The sequence below is a fragment of the Anabrus simplex genome, chromosome 5 (genome assembly GCF_040414725.1).
Source record: "Anabrus simplex isolate iqAnaSimp1 chromosome 5, ASM4041472v1, whole genome shotgun sequence".
Lineage (NCBI taxonomy): Eukaryota > Metazoa > Arthropoda > Insecta > Orthoptera > Tettigoniidae > Anabrus > Anabrus simplex.
The window spans coordinates 443,356,894-443,382,307 of NC_090269.1; positions in this window are offsets into that span (position 1 = coordinate 443,356,894).

Below are 25,414 nucleotides of genomic sequence, written 5' to 3' on the forward strand. Positions count from 1 at the left end.
CTTACGAAGGATTTTCATGGTTGTCTTGTAGGAAATGATTTTATCATTCATTAGCAGAGGTGGAATGGGTGTATTATTGATCAAACATAGGAGCTCTGAGAACCGACAGTGATTGATCAGGTTTATGACATCTTTATGAGAAGCCTCTTTGAACGTGCAAATTTGTTTAGTTGTTTCATGTCAGGAACAGTATTTGAACTACATCTGATAATTTATTTTTTTGGCAGCGGGTATATCTTTGAAGGTCATCTGCATATAAGTCTTAAAAACACGACTTCAGTGTAGAGGAGATCTGATTGATCTACAACAAATAATGTAGTGGACTCAAAGCACTTTCCCTGGTTGCCGTTCTGAAATGATGTCACGCGTTGATACCCGCTGCCAAGATCTTCAAGTAAGATGTAAAATCTCCAGTGTTAAAGAGTCAAACCAGAAAAATTCCATCTCCATAACTAATCGCTGTAAGTCTACTTTGTCATCACACCACCAGACTTGTTTCCATAGCGAGTCTGATGTCTTGTGTTGCATCAAGGGGAGCAGGTGCAGTGCTGTACCCCTTCTTGAACTTGATTTTATGGGGTCAAGGAGAGAACGGTAATTCAAATATTGCAATTCTCGTTTGAACACAAGTTGCTTCAAAACTTTACAAGAACCGGAAGAATGGAGTTGGGCAATAATCAGAAGTTAGTTTGGGCACAATTTTCTAGGTATTTCAATAACATATGTACATTTCCAGAATGATGAAAAGGTAACAGCTTTAAGACAATAGTTGAAAATGTGTCACAACAGTAAAATGGCACCCATAATAGTACGAATGAAATTGTATAAGGCAACCGTCCCCAATGCATATGTTTTCACTTTCATGGAGTGAAAAGGTCAAGATAATTTTGACTTCCTGTGATAAACCATAAATATTTAGGTAAACAGAGAGGGGTGTTGTGGCTTTTGCAATACTGTACCATTTTAACTATTTCCTTTACAGTTTTCAGTCTTTTAATGATTTTACTGAGCAAAATTTGCTCACACTTGTAGGTCTTGCCGTATGTTCTATTTATCCAGGTTTCTATCACACTATTGCTCAGAAAATCAAAACATTGTGATGTCATTGTGGAAATGAGCAGTAAAACAAAGTGCATGGAACACAAGCTCAAAACAAACATTTTTATTCTATTTGGCAATGTTCAGTGGTCCTATCAAGAAGCAGTATAAGGAACTGTAACACTGTCCTTCATGTTTACTAGAAGACATGGATATAATTCCAGCTTGTGATGATTTATTAGTTAAGTAAACACAGCCCGAGTTATGCTCGGGTACCATATTCAGTGTGTTAAATGTCATTTCTGTATTGATCTTATGCTGAACAATACTGATCACTGCCATAGATTAGGAAGGCCCTATCAGTCAAGCTAGTGGTGAAGAGCCGCACATTGAAAATTCTGCTTTTTTGGCAGCATTATGCATATATGAGTTAAGAGACTTATTATATCCAGGCAATATACTACTCATATTCACGGGCTAAATACGAGATTGGATCTGCAGGATAAGCAGAGATCACGCATAATGCATAGCCATGTTGACTTGCTTATTAGGTTGTATCGAGTGCATCTAGTATACATAAATTAGTGTACAGTACTATACACCTTCTGTCATACGATTTCGGCATTCAGGCAGCCTAAATTGTGCTCACTTAAAATTCCTGCACATGGCAACAGAGGTGGTCTGGCACATTAGAGGTTATGTTTGTAGGGAAAAATTTAAAGACACCACAAATCCGTAATAAAGCAAACCATAGAGAAATAACATATTTAACGCAATACAGCTGCACAATGTATGGCGATACGTCCAAAAAAAATTCATGTCAATATTAAACTGGGCCGCAATCACTGAAATACAACAAACCGACCACTTCGACAATGAACCCTTTATAGGTTGGACATTTGTAACTACGGTAATTACAGTACAGTACACTTCATCCATATGAATATGCCCTCGCTATGAATAGCTTAGATTAATAATAATAATAATAATAATAATAATAATAATAATAATAATAATAATAATAATAATAATAATAATCGACCAGATAATAAATGGAGACGAATTTTGTTCATAAATATTCTACGCAAACAAACAATGACTAGTGATACACAGACTGGTAGTTACGCACAGACGCTATTTCACTGGAATAATTGTGGACTATACAGTTTATCTGGCAGAAAACGAATGACTTTCTGAGAGTTATAATTAATTACTAGTGGCCTTCGATGTTAGGCCCCTTAAAACAACAAGCATTATCATCATCAATAATTACCGGTATGTTATTTGCTTTACGTACCACTAACTACTGCTTCGGTTTTCGGAGACACCGAGGTGCTGGAATTTAGTCTCACAATTCTTTTACGTGCCAGTAAACCTACCGACACAAAGCTGACGTATCTGATCACATTCGAATACCACCGATCGCATTGCTAATTACGTTCGAACATTTATTGCAGTATAATTACCATTCGTGTATTTATTTTCAGCTTACCGGTACCTACAAGTGCGAAGAAATACTACCAGTGTCTTCTAGATTATATAAAAATTGGGATGGGCGCGACTCAAGCCTGGAAACGACAGCGTCGCGGTCGCTGAGGTGAATAGTGACATTCCGGAACTTTTTAAGTCCAACTTCAGCCCCCTCTCGTGTCGGGGGGAGGGGGGGGGGGAGAGGTGCGATGTGTTAGTGATATATGAAAATAATCGAAAATAGTGTCGAATCCATACTTTTCGGGGTTGCTGAGATGAATAGTGTCACTCAGGATATTTTTAAAGTACAAGTTCGGCCCGGTTTGGACTGGGAGGCGTACAAATATTACCTACTATCTGGAAAATATACTGTGGGGGCAGGACGCTCCTAGAACCCATAGGGAACGGGGTTAAATATAACCCATATAAAAAAAGGAAGTCGGTTTGGAACTATCTATATACGTAGTATACTGTACTGTATATATAAGTTCAGGTATACAAATTAAAATAGACGTGAATTAATGAGGCAATTTCAGGCATCCTAGAAACTTAAAACTTGGTACCAGAGAAGCTGGTGACTTCAGGAACCCAAGAAAAATAGAAAATTTTCAAAATACCCTGAGGGGCCTCGCTGGGAGTCTCAAATTTGGGGCTCAGCATAAGAACGCAGTCGGATATATTTATCCTAAACGATAAACTATAGGTTTCATGGGCTTAAAAGTCTCCTGAAAGTCCTAATTTTTAATCCCCTCACCCATACCAAGATGGCGGCAAAATCTGTCAGACGAGCTAGAAAATTGAAATTGAGCAAAATTATAGCTTTTAGCCTGTAATCGACGGAAAAATTACGAAATGTTAAAAATTTTTACTTTTACCCCCCAAAAATATCGAAATATTGAGGCAATTTTAAAGACGGTGCAGACCTTCCTTTTGAGGTATTTGGTGGCTAAACGGTAAGTCGTATCACAAAACGGATGGCACATTCTCTGTTCAATTTGGAGTGACCTAAAACTTTGGTCCTACGACTTTTTTTCGTATCTCTCTCTCCCTTACGCGTTAGATTTGGCTGTATTTCTCCATTGTACGTATTTTTTCACACACGTATATTTCATAATTCGACACACTTATAGGAAGGATATAATTATCAAATTTGGCACAAATATTGATACGACCGAAGGCCAATAGCGAGCCAAATTTCATGATTCTAGCTTCCTCATAAGTAAGCGAAAGTAATGTAATATATTTTAAATGTACCCAAATTTCGCCCTGTTCAAAGTATCTCATTCAATTTTACTCACAAAAATATGGATGATACGAGAAAATGTAGAATGATAAATGGGGTGTCTGGTGGCGCAGTCCGTTTTTCGATATGATGTACAGTTTTGGAGCAGTAATTCTCGAAATGAGGTTTGCACTTATAAACATGCCCATGCCTATTTGTCCTCTATCTCTCTATATAAAAATGAATGTATGTATGTTTGTTTGTTTGTTTGTTTGTTTGTATGTGTGTATGTACGTAAATGACACATCTCCTCCTTAACCACTGGAGAAAAATCAAACAAATTTGGTACACTCCTAACTTACCATCTGGAGACGAGCACTGTGGGGGTAAGCTATCCCTAGCACCCTTACGGGTGGGGGGTCAGGGGGTTATATATAAAATTAATAGAAAGTAGTGTCGAATACATAGTTTTCGGGTTCGCTGACATGTATAATAACACGCCTGATTTTTCAAAAGTCCAAGTCAGCCCCCTTCGTGAAGGGGGCGAGGGGGCAGTGATATATATAAAAATAATCGATAATAGCGTCGAATCCATTGATTTCGGGGTCGCTGAGATGAATAGTAACACTCCGAAAATTTGTAAAGCCCTACTTCACCCCCCTTTGGAGTGGGGGTCCGAGGGGGAGTAATATATAAAAATAATCCAAAATAGCGACGAATCTATAGATTTCGCGGTCGCTGAGGTGAATAGTGACATTCCGGAACTTTTTAAGTCCAACTTCAGCCCCCCTTTCATGTCGGGGGGGGGAGGGGTGCGATTTGTTAGTGATATATGAAAATAATCGAAAATAGTGTCGAATCTATACTTTTCGGGGTTGCTGAGATGAATAGTGTCACTCAGGATATTTTTAAAGTACAAGTTCGGCCCGGTTTGGAGTGGGAGGCGTACAAATATTACCTACTATCTGGAAAATATACTGTGGGGGCAGGACGCCCCTAGAACCCATAGGGAACGGGGTTAAATATAACCCATATAAAAAATGGAAGTCGGTTTGGAACTATCTATATACGTAGTATACTGTACTGTATATATATGTTCAGGTATACAAATTAAAATAGACGTGAATTAATGAGTCACTTCCGGGCATCCTAGAAACTTAAAACTTGGTACCAGAGAATTTGGTGACTTCAGAAACCCAAGAAAAAAAGAAAATCTTCAAAATACCCTGAGGGGCCTCGCTGGGAGTCTCAAATTTGGGGCTCAGCATAAGAACGCAGTCGGATATATTGTCCCCTTCAAAATTGGTAAAAATCATTTATTGGAAAATATTTTATTTCTACTGTGTGTTGAAATATTATTTCGTGAACCAGGAAGGGAGTTTTATCACATCGAGTCTTCTGAGCGAGATACACCAGGTGTCAGGGAATTCCACTCAAGGGGAAACGAGGGGAGAGCGCAGATACAGCTAGCCAAATAACCTTCAAATCAGCCGTGAATGCCACGTGACCAGGCAGAATGTGTGTCAAGTGCTCGATCGATATTAGTGAAGGTGCATGACGTCTGACTATGGCAGCCAATCAAGCGATTAATTTGGTGCGAAGTTAATAAATTAACCAATCGCTTATGAGGAAAAGACGCACCCCTGTCTTAAGACAGTGAATAATGGATTTTCCTAAGGAAAATTTACTCAGAAATTTCTACCTCTGAACACGTCGTGTGGAGAATTACTCTAGCTTCAACTACGGACGGAAGAAGACGCACTTCGCTTGCTGAGGGAACTTCGTCATTCAGAGCCTACAACTTGTTGCAACTGCAGTTCAGATATTTACGGATTCCACCTATAATTCAACAGATTTTAAAAGTTAAGTTTCTTTCCCATCTTATCAAACATCGGTGTGAGTTTTGGACCTTGTCTCAGACGTGATTTTCAGTTTCAGCTTCACAAGAAATTCCACAGAAGAGATCACCGGTTCGAGTTCAAGTCAGGATGCCAGTCTTCTTTCTTGGTGAGTGGTGTGATTTCCAGCGCGCCAGCATGTCTCCAATGCACGAGTAAAATGTGAGGCAGTCCAGGCGGGCGTGACCAGGATCGATGGTGCGTAATGTGATAATGCACTAGGTCATCAGCCCGAGTTCTACAACCGACAGTCACCACCAAGTAATATTTAAACTTTGTTATTCTTTCTTTCCTTTTGTAATGTAATTGTAATGACATAGCCTCTACTTATTTGTTTAGAAACTTTCTATTAGTTAGAATTTTTCCATCTCTTCTTTCTTGGTGATGGTAGATTGAGGATGTGTGAATATTTGAACCTATTAGTTTGTTTGAGTGGATGTCTTCGAGAAGTGTTTCAACTGTCCCGAGTTCATTGTGGCAGGAGAAATAAATGTAAAACGACCTCAACGTTAAACTAGGACTATTTGAATATTTTTAGACTTAAAATGAGATCAAATGGGACAGTAATTTCGTGGATTCTATTATGTCAGAGTTCATTCTTCAATTATGCGACGTATGGTTGAATTTTGTGTGCAATAGAGTCATCTGAAATATTATTGTGCAGTAGCTTCCGCACGTATGATCTTGCGCGGCCAGGGATAATAATAATAATAATAATAATAATAATAAAAATAATTTAACTAAATTATCGCGTAAAAGAACACCTAAGGTCATGAGCATAATATTAGTTATTATTGAATATGGTTGATGTGCGCTCATTTATAGTAATTTAGGCCTGGGAAATGGCAGTATCTGACCGATACAATTTTTTATATATTTGCTGTGTTGTGATGATTAGTTGACTGGTAGATGGATATTATTGAATTCAGCAGTCGAGCTGTGCATCCATTAGTGAGTCAATTTAAGAATAAAATAAGTTACTTGATGTAATTTCTTCGTTGTGAGTGCAGATTAATCGAGAATCACAATTATAGTGGAGAAGTAAAAATAAATATCGTAGCTCATGAACCGCGTGCGCGGAATGTTAATTCTGGCCTATGTTTAAGCGATTTTATCGATGATTTTGGATGATTTCGTGTTCGTAAATTTTCTCTGAACATCGTCGTATAACTATGTTCTTTAATAAAGTGACAATCATTGCTCTGTCATATTTCCAGTTGATGAGAGGAGGTCACCACGATAGTGTCATCATGAGAATAATTTTCCTAACTTTGTCTAAACATGAAAATTAATAGTCAAGGGCTAGCGTTCGTGTAAATATGTATATAATATTTCCGTGTATCTTTGTGTGAGTGTAGTGTGTGTGATTTGACTGTATTTTGCTTAATGTAAGTTTCCAATCCATATTTGTGATGATGCTCTTCGTTATTTCGTGGAATTTTTGGCCTAATTTACGCCAACTTTAGTGGTTCACCATTTGAATGAATTTAAACCTTTAGTGAATTTTATTCGTTTTTAAGGAAGAATAGGATCTTATTTATCGAATACACATAAATAAGTATAGGCCATGTCAGTGGATTGAACTCACAAAATCAAAAATTGTAAGCGTTAATTAATTAATTATTTCAATTAATGGATAAACATAGATTGACATAATGTCAAGTTCCAAGCTATTATGTGAGAAGCAACTACTAAATAATTATAAAGTTGAGTTTATTAATTAATTTAAAGATCAAGGAAGACGATTTAACCATAATTTTATGAGAGAAATATTTTTATTTAATTTTCAAAGAGGAATGAAAATGATCATTTTCAAACTTGTTTAAAATAAAATCTATGAAGGAAGGAAGTTTATTTTCAAGTTATTAAATTATCAATGGGAGAGATCATCTCAAATCAATTGTTATTAATTATTTAATTAATTTTCCACTAAAAATATAAATATTATATTTGCAGATTCAGCCATTTGCTGTTCCGTTTTTCGATGAAGTGTCTATGTGATTTCGACATAAAAGAAGACAAATCATATAAACAAAATACCTAGATTTTGTAAATTATTGTGAAGTTTATGAAGAGCAGTAGTTATAATAAATGTGTAAAACCTATTTAGCTTTCTCTCATTTGCCACTAGTTCATCATCTATCCCTGCACTCTAAAATTTTCGCACAGCCGATAAGCGAACGATCTACACCCTGGAGATCTTCGCTCACCGGCCGAGCTGAGCCCGGCATGACGGGTGCAATATTTATCCTAAACGATAAATTATAGGTTTCGTGGGCTTAAAAGTCTCCTGAAAGTCCTAATTTTAATCCCCTCCCCCATATCAAGATGGCGGCAAAATCTGCCAGACGAGCTAGAAAAATGAAATTGAGCAAAATTACAGCTTTTAGCCTGTAATCGACAGAAAATTACGAAATGAAAAATGTTTACTTTTACCCCCAAAAATATCGAAATATGGAGGCAATTTTAAAGACGGTGCAGACCTTCCTTTTGAGGTATTTGGTGGCTAAACGGTAAGTCGTATCACAAAACGGATGGCACATTTTCCGTTCAATTTGGCGTGATCTACAACTTTGGTCCTATGATCTCTTGTCGTATCTCTATCCTTTATACGTTATATTTGACTGTATTTCTGGATTGTACGTATTTTTTCACTTTTGACACGTATAATTGGTAGTTTGGTTCACTTATCCGAAAGATAGGATCATCAACTTCTACGTGAACCTTGGCCCACGCAGTGGCTATATGTGTACCAAATTCTATGTTTGTAGTTATCACATATGTGCCCGAAGAGTAATTCAATGTGAGAAAACTTTACCAAAATTTCACCGTTTTCAACATTCTAACTCAATCTTACCTATAAATAGGTGATATACGAGAACATATCATATGACCAGCCATTTAGACCGTTATATATGGCGTCCTATGGTTGGCCTACAATCCTTTGGCGAAATGGTGTACCTTTTATAGCAGTTAATCGTCAAATGAAGGTAAAAATGCACTTACTTTCGTATGCCGATCTCTATTATTCATTGAAATCGATTTGTAGCGATCCAGAAGGAGTTTGCGTGCCTTTGTAATTAATACTTTACAAATCGATAATGACTCTCAGCAGGAGGGCATCTGCTACTGTAATCAGTACTTCCCACATTGACTTAAATTTGCAGTATGAATGGGGTCTATCTCCAACTTCTGTGTACCATTATAATGAATAGTTTCCTTCTCGATTTGACTGGCAGAAGGCTAGGGAACATACAATTTTTTTAAAGCTCCCGTGACCGATTGTGTTTGGTATTAGGCTGAGGTGCTCGCTATTATAAACAAATTTGCCCATCTAAAATATGCTTGACTTTAGGCATAGCGGCCTGCTATCATAATGGAAACTCACCAACTCGGTGTGACTGGCAGTAAGCTGACTGGCATTAGGAAAAGGGCATGTCATTATATTGATAACAGCACAACTCAATTTTGACTGGCTGTAGGGAAGGTGCCTGCCACTATAATAAAAATTCCTCGTTTGTTATCTGTCTGGAAGTAGGAAATAGGGCATGTCATTGTCACGAAAACTCCCCAAATATATTGTGACCGCGCAGCAGGCAATGGGGCCCGTCATTATAATGAATATTCCCAAATCGATTGCGAATGGCAGTAGGTTAGTGGACCTGCCGTTATCGTCACAACTCCGCAACTCGCTCTTTACATTAGAAGCAACGTATGTGGACCTCCCTATGCTGTTTCTCGGATAACGCTGTGAGACATGGAATTAAAAAAGATGTTATTCACTGCATGTACAGTAATTTACTCGGATATCCGTATACAATATAGAATACCGTAGCGAAGCACGGGTACATTTGCTAGTTTAGCTGTAAATGCCAGTCCTTTTGTGGCTGATCTATGTTTTTCTTTTATAGTTTAATGTCATGTTTCAGGGAAGATGCATGATTGAACCCTGATTTTTATATATTATTTTATTTCCTTTTTATTAAATGGGAAAGAGGGAAATGTTAGATGTAGATGAGGATATGTTTGTCAAGAGGTAACTGTGTATTCCATTTTTTGTAACAAGATCTAGACTCTTTTACTAAGAAGGCTGCACAGCCTATAGCTTGTTTTGGGGTAAATTTCAGTAGGGAACATTTTATTTAAAGGCATATAGCATGTTTACAGGAGTGGAACCAGTGTGTACGTGCTTCGTTGAACTAGTATCTTTTAGACCGGCAAAGAAGACTAGCTAATTTGTATTGTGTTATAAATTTACGAGAAAAAGGCAAGATTAGCTGGATACTGAGATTACAATGTGTGTTTATACAGGACGTGGGTGCCTGGTATATAAAAGAAGGGAAATATAATGGTATAAGCTGCATGATTAGCGAAAGGGGCTTGATTTGCCTTGAATGTTCAGTGAGAATATAAGAGTCGAACCCATGGACTCCGAAGTGTTAGGCCAGATGTGCCGTATGTCGTATCATAGCCGTGCTAAATTGGAATATGTATTTAAGGCCAAATGAATGTGTATTGAAGCCTTAAGTTGAGTTCGAGGCCTTGTGTCAGTGTAATAAACAGAGAAGCGAGTGGCAGCGTTAATTTATATTCCCGATATATTAAAATCCCTCAGGCAGGAATTACCAATCCAATTAGTTAGTTTCTTTTCTCGCGAGGCAGGATGCTTCATGGCTGGCTCATTAGAAGTGTTACTTGAGTTATAGTATGGCTTGTCAAGTGGAGACCAACACATGGACAGCTGAGCCAGGAGTTCCGTGTTCTTTCAATATGAAGGAGTTTAGCTTGTATTTCAGATAACGGATACACAGATTTTTTTGTTTATTTTATTTGCATGAATTTTACAGGTTTCTTCGAAGTGTTTTGTTTATATTGAATTGTGATATATGTTTATTTGCTGACCATGTCTTTGTCATCGTTGATAAGACTTGTTCTTATATGTGAGGTCGTGCTCATTTTATTGGGAAGTAGGCTTTCATGCCATCCAATTGGTAACAGAACGGTCTTTTAATAAATTCAGTGTAGCTATAAGTTAGGACCCTGAAGCGTGGATTTGTTCATAAGAGTTGTATATATAATTTTGAATTATGGATCGGATTTAGCATAATTTTATTCTGTTGCGGCACGTCCTAAAACTGTAAATGGAACGATATCCGTCAGGATTCGATAAGATGAACTTAACTGCGTTGAATCGAGGAGAAGTGTGTATTTCTTCCCCAGGTCGTTGTTTTTATTTTGTAAATATTTTTATTTTAAAACGGGACATTGCCCGTCTTTTTGTAATAATCTTTGCATTAATGATGTGCACGGCACATATTGATTTTCTGACATTTATTTGACCCATATTTTTGTTGTTTTTATATTAATTTGTTTATTTTCGATTTTTAATAATGTTTTTCTTTGATAATAAACCCATCTTACCCCTTATTCTTATTTTCATTTCGGAATTATGTTACTGTTTCCCGTCAACATACCCATGGTATATTTTTATGCTGAGACTTTTAATTTATTTTTGCCCTGATCATATTTTTACGAACCGAACACGCAGGCGCCGGTAGACTGTATTTTAGACGGAAACGGTACAATACAGTACATTCTCATTTATCGTTATATAATATTATAATTATACTCGTTCTTTTTAATCTGCTTACCCTCCAGGATTGGTTTTTCCCTCGGGCTCAGCGAGGGATCCCACCTCTAACACCTCAAGGGCGGGGTCATGCAGCGTGAGACATTGGGTCCATAGATACAACGGGGGAGGTTGACCAGTACCTCGCCCGGGCGACCTCGCCTGCTATGCTGAACAGGGGCCTTGATGGGGGATGGGATGATAGGATGGGATATACAAGGAAGAGGGAACGAAGCGGCCGTGGTCTTAAGTTAGGTACCATCCCGGCATTAGCCTGGAGGAGAAGTGGGAAACCACGGAAAACCACTTCCAGGATGGCCGGGGTGGGAATCGAACCCACCTCTACTCAGTTGACCTACCAAGGCTGAGTGGACACCGTTCCAGGCCTCGTACCGCTTTTCAAATTTCGGGGAATCGAACCCGGGCCTCCGGGGGAAGCAGCTAATCACACTAACCTCTACACCACAGAGGCGGACATTATAATTATATGCGGTATTATATATAAGTACAATATTAGGATATCATTTATTATTATTATTATTATTATTATTATTATTATTATTATCATTATTATTATTATTATTATTATTATTATTATTATTATTATTATTATTATACCGGGAGGGAAATATCAACGCTGCGCATTCAAAATGAGCCCCTGGGCCACACCCACCCTAGCTAACCTACACGCGAGGTTAAAAACGAGTGTCGTAAATCAATAAATTAGGCGTGGAACCCGATCAGAAAGGGCGGAATACACAGCCCTGAACTAAAAACCTTACTCTCCTCAAACGATTCAAGCTAGTAACAAACACTACTTCCAGTAAAAATCCGTATAAATGATAAATGAGAATTTATTGTAATGTAACGTGAATCAAAGGGATTAATTAAGAGAAATATCTAGTAATAATAACAAGGTAATACATAGATTCACGGCGTCAGCCCGAATGACAACCGTAACCTCCTCTTTTCTTACATACACCAGCACAGTGACCTCGGTGCTCGGAACTGCGAGGTGAATAGCATTCACAAGATCTTTATTCGATCTTTCCTTCGGCGAGGAATAAAAAACTCAAATTCAAGCGTGGGAGTCCTTTATCAATATATCCTCCCTTTTTTGAACTTCCTCTCTTTTTAAAACAATACCTCACTCATATCGATTCTCACACACCAAGGTGTAGATAAAATTATAGTGTCATTAAACCAGAGAAATGGTGAACCAAGGAAATTGTCCACGAGGAGCAAAGAGAATGCTCCGTCGAGCAATGAACGCAAAGCAAAACAATGAGAATAACATGGACCTGAGCACGGCTTCGAAAGAAAAAACCAACACGGCAAACTCCAGGTCGTAAACGACCATGGCGCACACCAAACAGATTAAAGACTTCGCACCGAAGAGAAAATGAGGCGCGACAAGGAACAAATAAGCATTAATTCAACAGACCGATACGTCATCTTAGTACCCAGCTCATTCATTCACATTCATTCGAACACGCAATTTTTTGCTCTCAATTCCAAATACTGTAATTCCAGCAGATTGATGCGAGCAAATAATTTTAGGCAACACGTAGAGTGCAATACAACATTTCACCAATAAGGCCTCACGTCAAAATTAGATATACAGCTCTTCGAGAGCAAACGACAGCAGGACGTTTGTGACCCCACGGTCATGTGTAGATCCACCAACCACACACTGCGTACGGCTAGAATAGACCTTCCGGCCGTCACACATCCAAATGATGTCAAAAGGTTCCATCGAGAAACTCATTAAAATAAACAGAAACCAGATTTTGACGCACCACGATCACCTTCCCAACTCACGCAGATGCCATTCTCGCCCCGAGTACCAAGATGAACTTCGGTCGGCCATAATAAAAAAGAACGATAATACATCAAATGATATACATTCAAAACGTTACATTACCGTGTATATCAATCATCGAAGCATGCAAATGATGCAGTAGTTTAGCACAGTTTTAAACTTATAAAACATCTATATGAAAAGTAAAAACGCCGCTCCTGTGTGTGTGTGATCCATCTCTTAATTAACCAGCATAAACAGCACAATAATTTCTTCAAGGAGAAGATATTGAAAAGTTCTCGCCGAGAAAAGATCCTTCTCCCTTGCGACAGACAGAGCTGCCCTCTGTGGATAGAAAGTTGAAATACATTATCTACTCTTGGAGACATCGGTAAAATCTCATTAGAAACCATGCTACATTAGCATGTTTCACGCCTTAATGAACTCCTCTATCGAACAAAGTGGAAATTACTACAACAGGAACTTAGAAATTTAATCAGAAGATGTCACCACTGAAAAATTAAGTAATTGTTTTGTTGTGAAGTTTCCTAAACTCAGTGAATTTCTCCTTGTTTTGTTTGCCATTCATCAAGAAGTTTGGACATTCTTCCACAGATGCCACCACCAAAAACCTATGATCATGCACCCTGGTGCAAGGTGTAAGAACTTAAAACTTAAAGAAGTTTTTTTTTTCCATAACTGATCTATATTCATTTATTTTTGGGTTGGCAACACTTCCTTTTCTTTCCGCCAGTTTTGAATCTAGCCAATCAGGAATTTTCAACCAATACCGCATTTCTTGTTCACTTTGTGTTAGCCAATTGATCGTCGTCTATCTGGGTGTAAGTGTTTAAGTAGGAGGCGGGCGGCCACTTTAGTCGGCAGCCAGAGCATCTATAAGGTAATGGCCGCATAACTTCATTCTTTCTTGCTACCTCCGCAAATTATCCCGAGGGGAACGTCCGAATCTTTACTATGCAACCAACCTTTTCTAAAATGTAAATTTTCGTTTGGCTAATGTAAAAACTACATAAAATCTTGAACTGTAAATCGGGGATAGAGAGTGAGTTACCCTCTCGAGCTCACCTTCATCTTGGTTTGAGGTGGCTACGTTTTTGCAACCTTTCGTTTCTGACTAAAGTTATTTCCATACGAGCCGCTTCAGTAGTGTGGGAATAGCCCCAGTTTCATCGGCCAGGAGCCCGGTAGGATTTTATCTTCCATTATCTGGAGTGCAGGGTACGCCTCCATTCATTTTGTGTTTGGGCCAGTTACTAACCTGTTCTTGTTCTATGCAGGCCCTATAGGTTGGGTACGAGATACCCCTGTGTCAATTTGTAAGTTGGGCCATGGAAGGCCGGAGAGTGTAAGATTTTTGATGTTGCCTCAAGCAGGCTGGAAGAAACGGAGAGCCTTAGCTCTTTCCAAGTTTTGTAATTGTGAAGGGTGCCTCTGGAAGGCTTGACATTGTAATTGAGGGAGCATGTGCTCTTGAATTAAGGGGATTTCTCCCTTGGATAAATGATTCCTCCGTTTGAATCAAAGGTTTTGTAAACTGGATCCGGTATCTCTGACATTGTAAACTTAGGGCTTGAAGCCCAAAATTGTTGAAGTTCTGAATTTTGGATTTTCCTAGTCTTGTTTCAAGATTGCTTTTGTACCTGATATGTTGTATGTTCACTCAGTGAACAATTGTTAATTTTGAAGTTCTAAAGGAAAAAGATAACCTTTTACAATTTTAATTCAATTCTTGATATTGTAGTTAGACCCATTCAAGCCCGCACCTTCTTTCACCACCTTTGCGTTCCACACAAATCCCGGAACAATTATAATGATTATTATTATTATTTCGAATGGGCCACCAGAGAACCACGTGCCAATTTCAATTCCTTCTTCTTTGTTCTTTCCTTTCCTTCCAGTACGCTTTCATCTGTTCACTATGTTTCTTCTTTCTGTCTTCAGACCACTTTGAACCAGTCTTTTTTACTTTCCTACCTTGGAATCCTTCTATTTTCAATACTTTTTCCCGAAAGCCTTCTCTATTATTTATTTCTTCTGTTGTTATATTGTTTTTTTCTAAATCCTTTCTTACTTCATTGACCCACCTCCGTAGTGTAGTGGTTAGTGTGATTAACTGCCACTCTCGGAGGTCCGGTTCATTTCCCGGCTCTTTCACGTAATTCGATAATTGGTATGAGGGCTGGAACCGGGTCCACTCAGCCCCAGGAGGTCAACTGAGTAGAGGGGGTTCGATTGCCTCCTCAGCCATCCTCGCAGTGGCTTTCCGCAGTTTCCCACTTCTTCTCCAGGCAAATGCCGGGATGTAGGCCCCTACCTAACGTAAGGCGACGGCCACTTCCTTCTGTCTTCCTTGTCTATCACTTCCAATGTTTCCATCCCTCCACAACGCCCCTGTTCAGCACAGCAGGTGAGGCCGCCTGGGCAAGGTGCTGCTCATCCTTCCCAGTTGTATCCCCAACCCAAACTCTTGCCCTGCAGGACACAGGTGGGATCCCTCCGACCCTGGAGGGTAAGCAGATAAAGACGAAGACGATGAGTAGAGCCGATAAATATCCATGCAAATACAGTAGAATACACCTTTTTCCATTATATTACCTTTGAAGATAGCCTATGACCAGTGTTGTTTGGCCCCGCGGTGTAGGGGGCAACGCGTCCGCCTGTCACCCGGTGGCTCCGGGCTCGCTTCCCAGACGGGTCAGGGTTTTTTAATTGTAATGATTAATATCCCTGGCCTGGGGACTGGGTATTTGTGACGTCCTTAATCTTCCTTTCCGCACACACAACATTCCACACTACCGCCATTCCAATTACACGCAGGTTCATAAAATATGGTACTAGTAGGGGAAAAAGAACCACGTGGGTCGACGCCCCGAACAAATAGCGTTTTAAAGAATATGACCAGTGTTGATAAACAAAACGAGAAGCGAGACTCGAGCCAGCTTTTAAGGAGCTTGGAACGCTAACCACTCGACCACCGCCTTTTCGTGTTCGTGACCCCAACGCACCGCTACATTTTCGACGCGAAAATTTCTCTTGCGATTTTCTTGAGAACGCCCTAGTAATACGCCTTACTACTTGCACATTATGTAGTCCTAATGGACTACTAAATGCGTACAAAGTTTGAAGGCAGTCCGTGGCCTCCTCTTGTATGTGTATTGTACCTGTATTCAGTTGTGCTTATTAAATTGCGTCTCTATTTCCTCTGCTTGTTATGTTTCGTAGATAATGCGAATTATATTAGATCATAATTGGGGTATTCGTTTGATATTTAATCCCATTTTATTCATGTTTTAGAATATTTAAAGGAATTAATTTTAGCAGAAGTTTGCACCATAAATGCCACGAAGACCGTCTGATGCATGGCATTTCTCTGAAATTACTGATGATAAACACCAGCAAAATGCAAATTTTGCGGCCGCATTTACGCGACGGGTGGTAGTGCATCAAATTTGTAGGATCATATGGAGAAGCATCACAAGGATGAAATGAGCAGGTTGGCTTCAGCAGCAGAAAACGACATTGCTGTATTAAGCGAGACAGTCATGTTGTGAGAAAAGGGCGCTGAATAGACGGGCAAAATACCTTTACGTTGTCACACCAGTAACGTGTTTAAACGTGCCGCTACGGTACATTCACTCGGTAGTCCGCCTCTGTGGTGTAGTGGTTAGTGTGATTAGCTGCCACCCCCGGAGGACCGGGTTCGATTCCCGGCTCTGCCACGAAATTTGAAAAGTGGTACGAGGGCTGGAACGAGATCCACTCAGCCTCGGGAGGTCAACTGAGTAGAGGGGGTTCGATTCCCACCTCAGCCATCCTGGAAGTGGTTTTCCGTGGTTTCCCACTTCTCCTCCAGGCTAATGCCGGGATGGTACCTAACTTAAGGCCACTGCCGCTTCCTTCCCTCTTCCTTGACTATCCCTTCCAATCTTCCCATCCCCCCGCAAGGCCCCTGTTCAGTATAGCAGGTGAGGCAGCCTGGGTGAGGTACTGGTCATCCTCCCCAGTTGTATTCCCGACCCAGAGTCTGAAGCTCTAGGACACAGCCCTAGAGGCTGAATCCTTCGCTGAGTCTGAGGGAAAACCGACCCTGGTGGGTAAACAGATTACGAACGAACGAAATTAACCATTTTAACTATCAATAATATTGGAAATACATTTGTAAGGGCATAATATATGGCAGTATTAATCTACATTATTCTATCCACCTGCACCTATCGCAGACTGTTCTTCTTCTTCTTCTTCTACACAACAGAGGCGGGCGCAAATTGAATTTCAACAGATCAAAATCTGTTATTCATAGCGTAACGAATAATGAGGCAGTCTTGAAACGACTACAACATTTGAATGACAAAACTAGATAAACACCTAAATAGTAATTCCACCCAAGATCACCGTTACAACATTGCCCAAATTAAAGCATTTGAAATTTCCGCCAGTGAATTCATTCGGTGGACTACCGGAGGTCTCCGGAGGACGAGCGAAAACAACTGCTCCGCTCCTGCCGTTCTCAGCTCTAGTTAATAATGATCTGCCCAGGTGGCAGAAGGGAGCGTCCCAAGCAGTTCCCAGATGGGTCCCTCAGGGAGCTGCTCGCTACACTATTCTCTGTGGCTATCGCTTGAAGCCAACGGCCAAGTCCCCCATGGCAATTCTCACGTTGTGGATATATACAAACTAAGACATTTTCTCCGGAGTAGGGAAAGTACCGTTTTCAAAAAACACGGCAATTACCTGTAACAAAATTTTCTGGCAAATAGATCTATTAATGAATATTGAATTTTCACGACCGCATTGTAATCGAAACAGACTTTCAACGTATTAGGTCGTGTTACGTACATGTAGTACGTGTTGAAGAGATGTTAAGCACAGAACAAAAATGGCCAGCCGGACACCAGTGGGATCCGAACCCACAACCTCCCGATTTCGCGTCATAGCTCAACTGGTAGAGCAACCGACGCGAAATCGGGAGGTTGTGGGTTCGGATCCCACTGGTGTCCGGCTGGCCATTTTTGTTCTGTGCTTAACATCTCTTCAACACGTACTACATGTACGTAATACGACCTAATACGTTGAAAGTCTGTTTCGATTTAGATCTATTAATGCTTTTTACTGAGCCCTAAGGAAGCGTTTCTCGTGACCCGCAGTCTTAAATCTACTCTCTTGTCAGTCGACTATCGGTACTATAAACCAAGTATATTAAAAACAGGAGATGAAAATCTTCACCAGATATCAATAAAGATAATAAGTAGGCTATTAATAACGGCATACCTCAATCTGAATGCTTTAGGGGAATGCGCAATAGATCACCAAACTGGGCTTAGCAGCATTACTTAATAAATATTTTGGAGTGGTGGTGGTGTTGATTATTGTTTTAATAGGAATTAAAACCATCCTCTGAAACAATGCAGGAAACAGCCAAGGGCCCCTTGGACGCCAACCCACACTCCGAAGTTAAGAGCCCCTTAGGCCCTTAATCGCCTTGTACGACACGTGATGGTGATTATTGCTTTAAGAGGGAATAAAACTAGGCAACCATCCTTTATTAGCAGTTATTAGGAGGAAAAATGGAAGGGATAAAATGAAGGTATCGACCAAAGAAAGACAAGGGCCACGAAGGGCGTGAAAATGAAAAACTCCCTAAGTAGTACAAGTTACGGGTTCGGCCGCCTCCACCTCCACCGCCCCTCCGCAGAGGCCTCCTCCACCTTCACCTCCACAGGTTCTCGGGAGAGGCCTCCTCCGCCTCCACCACCACAGATCCCTCCACAGAGGCCTCCGCCGAATGCCACGTGCTCTTGTGTGTAAACAAAGCCACGTGCTTTTTTGACAAGTGTCATCCGCTATCTTTAATCAACAACGCATCGCTAACCTCAGTGCCGCTATCTTGACGGGGCTAAACCTCATAAAAGCCACGTGCTTTTTGGACATCTGTCATCCACCATCTTGCATCGCTTACCTCAGTGCTGCCCTCTTTACGACACTTAACCTCATCCTTGTAGCGGGCAATTTAAAATCCACGTACTTTTTGACAGCTGTCATCTGCCATCTTCCATCGCCAACCTTAGTGCTGCCCTCTTTACGGCACTACCTTTGAAATGTTTTGGTGGCAATTTCCGTGTGCTTTTTTGACAAGCTGCCATCTTTAATCAACAGAGCATCGTGCTGCCATCTCTACAACACTAAACCTTATCCTTATGCATGCGGTGGAGGGGAAATTCGAAATTCCACGTGCTTTTTGACAGCTGTCATCACTATCTTGCATCCCTAACCGCAGTGCTGCCCTCTTTAGGGTATATTTTGAAATATGGTGGCGGCAATTTCTGCGTGCTTTTTTGGACAGCTGCTATCTTTAAACAACAATGCATCGTGCTGCCATCTTTAGCTACTACCTTTGAAATTTGGTGGCGCCAATTTTTACATGCTTTTTTGACAAGCTGCCATCTTTAATCAACAGAGCACAGTGCTGCTATCTTTATCGTAGTAGCGAGCAATTTAAAAAATTCCACGTGCAGATGCGACCATCTTTAATCAACAAAGCATCGTGCTGCTATCTTTAGTTACATACCTTTGACATGTGGTGGCGGCAATTTGAAATTCTATGTGCTATTTTTGCTATCTTTACGGCAATAATCTACATACTTTAGGCATGTGGTGGCGGCAATTTGAAAAATCTAAGTGCTTTTTGACAAGCTGCCATCTTTAATCAACAGAGCACTCGTAGTAGCGGGCAAATCTACAGCGACCATCAACAAAGCGCTGGCTAAATCTACATGCCTGCAACTTTACGCATGTGATAGTAGGCAATTTGTCGGGCGCTATCATTTTTTGAGGGTCCCTATCCAACGGACCTGTTCAGGATACGAGTTTAAGCAAGCAGAAAAACTACAGCCTTAGGCGAGGTGCTGCTCAGCACAAGTTGCACCTAACATACTCTTGTGCAACAACTCAGAGTCAAAGCAAGCAGCCTCTCTGCTTACAAAACGGAAGTGACTTAGCAAAAATATACATTGAGCGATTGCGCAAGATGGCGGCGGCTATACACAGGCTGTTATGGCCTTCTCCTCTGTTAAGGCTTAAGTTTAAATTTGCGTCGCGAAGGCTAGACTAAGCACGTGCTGCAGCGATGCATGTTTAGACTTGAACACATACTGTGTTCAAAACATGTTACAACAAGTGTTGAGAACACAAAATCGCAAACTATTGTTCGATGTTGTAGAGCACTGCTTTACAAGACTAGAATCAAACACTGTTTAGAGAGATACCTTTTCCCTTCTCAACATACTTACTCATCTGCTCTTTTAAGACGATAACATACTTACGAATGTGAACACCTTCTTCTTTCACATACTTACTCTTCTTCTTCGGGTGATGAACAAAACTTTCAAGAGGAAGGAGCGGGAGGAGGAGAAGGTAGTACCTAATCTAAAATAAAAGAACATGTCAATTCGTGGAAATTAAATCTCGTAATATTATCGACACTAAAGCGACATGCCACCGTACGGGGAAGTGAAGCTTTGATTATAGCGTTGTTACACTGAGTGTAATCTACTCATAAATACGGCAACTTCCACGAAGGGAAGATGAAGCAATAGTATGTGTAACCGAGTGTGTTGTACGGGCCATGTAGATGTAGCTTGCATTCTGGAGATCGTAGGTTCGAAACGCATCATCGGCAGCCGTGCAGATTGTTTTCCGTAGTTTCCATATTTTTACACTAGGCAAATACTAGGGCTGTTATTGTGGCGACGGCTCTTCTTCCCCAGTCCTCATTAAACGTTAATCACTACCATTTGCCTTTTCCTATCTGATAGTTGTCGAAAACTTATACGATTATATATATAAAAAAACATACAAACTACTTTTTAGTTTTCACTATTATGTGTGTATACTTGGCAGTAAATATAAGTGAATCCCTCCAGCCCTCATACGATAGGGACACGTAATTCTGATATGTATGTAGTCGAAGTGACCTATAATTCCATGGAAATTACCCCATGCACATAATAAAATATATCGGTTGCCAAGAGTTGTATTCAAGTTGACAGTTACCTGACTGTCTCTTTGTCAGTCTCAAGAAACAACTCTCTCGTAAAGCGAAACCTTATTTTATGATTATCTCGCCATGCATGTCAAACGAATTGCTGCGATTTAGCAGCGGGCGACCCACAGAGAGGTTGACGGACTAACCTTTCTTCCCGGAATCGTCTCAACATGGTAATACATATTTCATGGTACATAACCTCTGATTGTGATTCACTCCTCTCATTTGAGGTTAAACAGTGCTCTCGGCAGTGTTTAAACATGACCGGTTGAACATCGGTTTTAGACAGTGTCTGAGTGATAAATAACCTCTCTGCAATGCGGCAGCGAAGCTTAGGCATTGTTTAACCGTAAACATCGTCTAAATATCATTTCTGCAATCAGCACATAGGTTCGAAGGCGATCAGGTACTGTCCCAGTTCTAACCATAAAAGATGTCAACCGGGGGAAGCTGAAACTTAAAGGAATTGACGGAAGGGCACGACCAGGAGTGGAGCCTGCGGCTTAATTTGACTCAACACGGGAAACCTCACAAAGCCTGGGCACCGGAAGGACTGACAGATTGAGAGCTCTTTCTTGATTCGGTGGGTGGTGGCGCATGGCCGTGCTTAGTTGGTGGAGCGATTTGTCTGGTTAATTCCGATAACGAACGAGACCCTAGCCTGGTAAATAGTCGGATCCGGTATCCGTTTGTGCTACCGGCGACGACGTCTTCTTAGAGGGCAATAATAAAGGAAAATATACGCACTCCAAGGGAGACCGGACGTGATGTCTCGAACTCACTGTTCTTATGTCTCCACGTTTGCCCGTTCGATGACGTGTTCCCCCGCTCTTGTGGCGACGTGAACATTTCTTTACGATTTATTGATTTATTAATCGTCTTCTTTTTTATTATAGGGGCAATCTATTTTATGGTGTTTGTTAGTTGCTCCTTGGAACGCGCCTCGGGGAGAGAGTTGCACACACAAGCTCATGTCCCTGGCTCCAGTGTTCCAGTGTGCCGGTGGTGAGTACTCGTTTCGACCCCCGCGAAGAAAGCGCAGGTATCATAATGTACAGTTGGATATTATAGCTCAATTAAGTAACGCGATTCAGAATACCATTAATTGTTAATAGTACAATCGTCTTAATAATAATAATAATAATAATAATAATAATAATAATAATAATAATAATAATAATAATAATAATAATTCTCGTAATTTACAGTTGAGAACAGTTATGCAATCTGCTCCTAAAAACAGGATAGCCGTTCACCCCCTTGTAATTAATGTTAAAAGCACTTACTGTTCAAATGACAATAATTATTTTTAATTTCCCACTTCGAAACCGTTAGATCAAAAATTTATTAACTGTCTTGAAGGTAATAAATTAAAGGGGTCGGCTACACATCGAGCTTTATTCAGGTTACGGTTATATCCACGCGAACAGTGAAGTACACGTGGACATAGGCCTAGGCTCAACTGAGGGGGTCAGCGCAACAGTGGACTAACCCTCTCCAATACGGAAAATGAGATTTTGGTGCCATCTCTTGTCTAGTGAGGTGAACTACCTTTCTATCATGTGACATACAGCAATATCACCATGTACATATTATATAGAAGACACTATTGTCTTCCCTCGAACGAAATTCCGTTTTGTTTGAGTTCAACATTGGTCCAACCTCAGCCAGCCAATCAGAGGTCAGTATCTGGATCACGTGTAATGGCTGACGTTCAGGGCGCGAGTGATGTCTCGAGCAATGAAAATAACGAACAAACAGTGGAAAACCGTGGAAGGAAAAGGTCAAGGTGTATGAATTCTTGGGACAGGAATATAAAGAAGAGGAAAAGAAACGCAGGAGAAGAATAGGTAGGGAGAACAGGCAAGAAAGTCCACAAACGTAAACAAGGCCTACCATGTGGTTGTACGCATATTTCAGTGAAGAACAGGAAGCAGTGTTCAAAATGTTTTGGAATATGTGACACTCTAGCTTACAAAATGCGTGTATTATTGGGTGTGTGAAAGTAAACCTAGTGAAGAAGAGATAGGGTGCAAGTGGACATGAGAGTAGGAGACAACACACCCATCGGTATTATATTATCTTTGCTTGGAATAAGTAATGGTAGATTTTCGAGGGAAGTTTCAAAGAAACGGACTTAGGGAACATTAAAACCAGATGGTCGTGTGAGACTCAATAAAACTAGTGATCATCAGTCCAATTTAGTTGTAAATCCGTTGCGTGAAAGTAATAATTTTAGAGTTTCTGCTCCAAACAGAAAATATTCACCTGAAGGTCTTAATGCGCCTATGATGTATAAACTTTATGTTACTTGGATGAAACAGGAACATAATTCTGAGGATATTGTTAATGAGTATATTTACAAAGATATTTCAAATACAAATTTCAAACTCTTTTTTCCTCACCATCTACTGACACATGCAAGGTGTGAGATTTACTGCGCATAAAACTTTCAGATGCGGAGGAAGATGTTGAAAAAGCGAAATTCCAAAAAGACTTAGATTTGCATCAATTAAAAGAGCAACAGGCATATAATAATTTGAAGACTGATACAGCTTTTTCTAAAGACCACCGTTCTGTGAAAGTGATAGCATTGGATTTACAACAAGCACTGCCTACTCCCCATCTACACCTTAGTGAAGTTTTCTACAAGAGACAATTGTGGACTTACAACATTTGTGTGCATGATTTTACCTCAGATGATGTGCACATGTATGTATGTATGTATGTACGGCCAGGATGTGGTGCGAATGAAATAACATCATGTTTAATTAAATAAACTTCCAAAAATCTTCGAAATATTGATAAATTAATCATGTAATCTGATAACTGTTTCACTGAAAATAAGAATATATATTCTTAGTATGCATTAGATTGCAAATTATTCACCAACAATATGTTAAGGAAATAGTTCAGAAGTATCTAGTATCAGGTCATAGCTACCTATCCTGTGATAGGGATTTTGGACTCATAGAGAAGGAATAAAAGAGTAGAAAAATATGTGTATACAGCTGCTGCGTGGGTGGATCTTATAAAAAAATACTAGGACAGTTAAAAGAAAATTTAATGCAACTGAAATGCAACAGGTTAGTTTTGTAAATTCAGAGCCTTTAACTGATGGAATTGCTAATCGTAAATTTGCTGAGGATAAAGAACCTGTTGCTTTCAGTCACATTTCAATGCTGAAAGTCCCTGTTGAACAACCATGGAAATATTGTGTCAGGTATGGTATAGAGCAAGGTGCATATGTGAATATCGTTAAAGGACAAAGGATAAAGAATAAACACACCCTTGAACTACAACATCTTCAGCCATTACCAAAATATTCCAATCCAAGGCCAATAAACACATAGAAATTTAAAGATATTAATGACCTTTTAAAATATGTTCCACCCATTCAGCATTCATCGTACAATAGTCTGCTATCTCAAAATAGAGCAGAAGATGAAACATAGCGAAGACACTTTTGATATTCCTGATTATGTATAGTAGGCCTACTGTGTAATCTTGCAAAAAACATACTGAAAAAGTACACAGAACTGAAAGCTCTTGCTTGTAATAATAAGTTTACAATCTTAATATTTTACTGACAGAACCACTTTTTGTACTGTGTAGTCACTTAAAATTCATATTAAAACTTGTAAAAGAACTATCAGGATGAAAATATGATTCATTACATTACATTTATTCAAATAACTTTTTTCTTCTTTCTCACGTACAAATAGATGTCAGTGCAACAGTGGTCTAACGAAGAAGAAGAGTTGCAGGTTCCTCATAAAAACTGCAATATTTCTAAAACTACTTAATGAAACCCGTGGTTTAATTAACGAAACATCATGGAATACACTACTAACAAAAAAGTGGGATTTAAAAATTCCATGAAAAAACAAAACTGTATAACTTTGACTTGCTGCTTCTCTACTGTGGCTTAGACCACTGTTGCACTGATCCCATCAATTAAACTTGGCATTAGCCACAAAACGCGGAAATAATCATCGTAAAGCCAACAGTAATGAGAATACTATATTTAAAGAGTTTAAAGAATTAAATTGAAAATCCACAGCCTGTTTCCAGTTATTCAACCATGTCAGAAATGGAATGAGTGCAGCCCCCATTTAGTGGCGGGGACAGAAACTCCTCTGAGGCAATGACAGATCAAATGAAATGATATTGGAGAGTTTTGCTGGAATGAAGTATGACAGGGAAAAACCTGTCCCGCCTCCACTTTGCCCAGCACAAATCTCACATGGAGGACCAGGATTTGAACCACAGAACCCAGCAGAGAGGCCGGCGC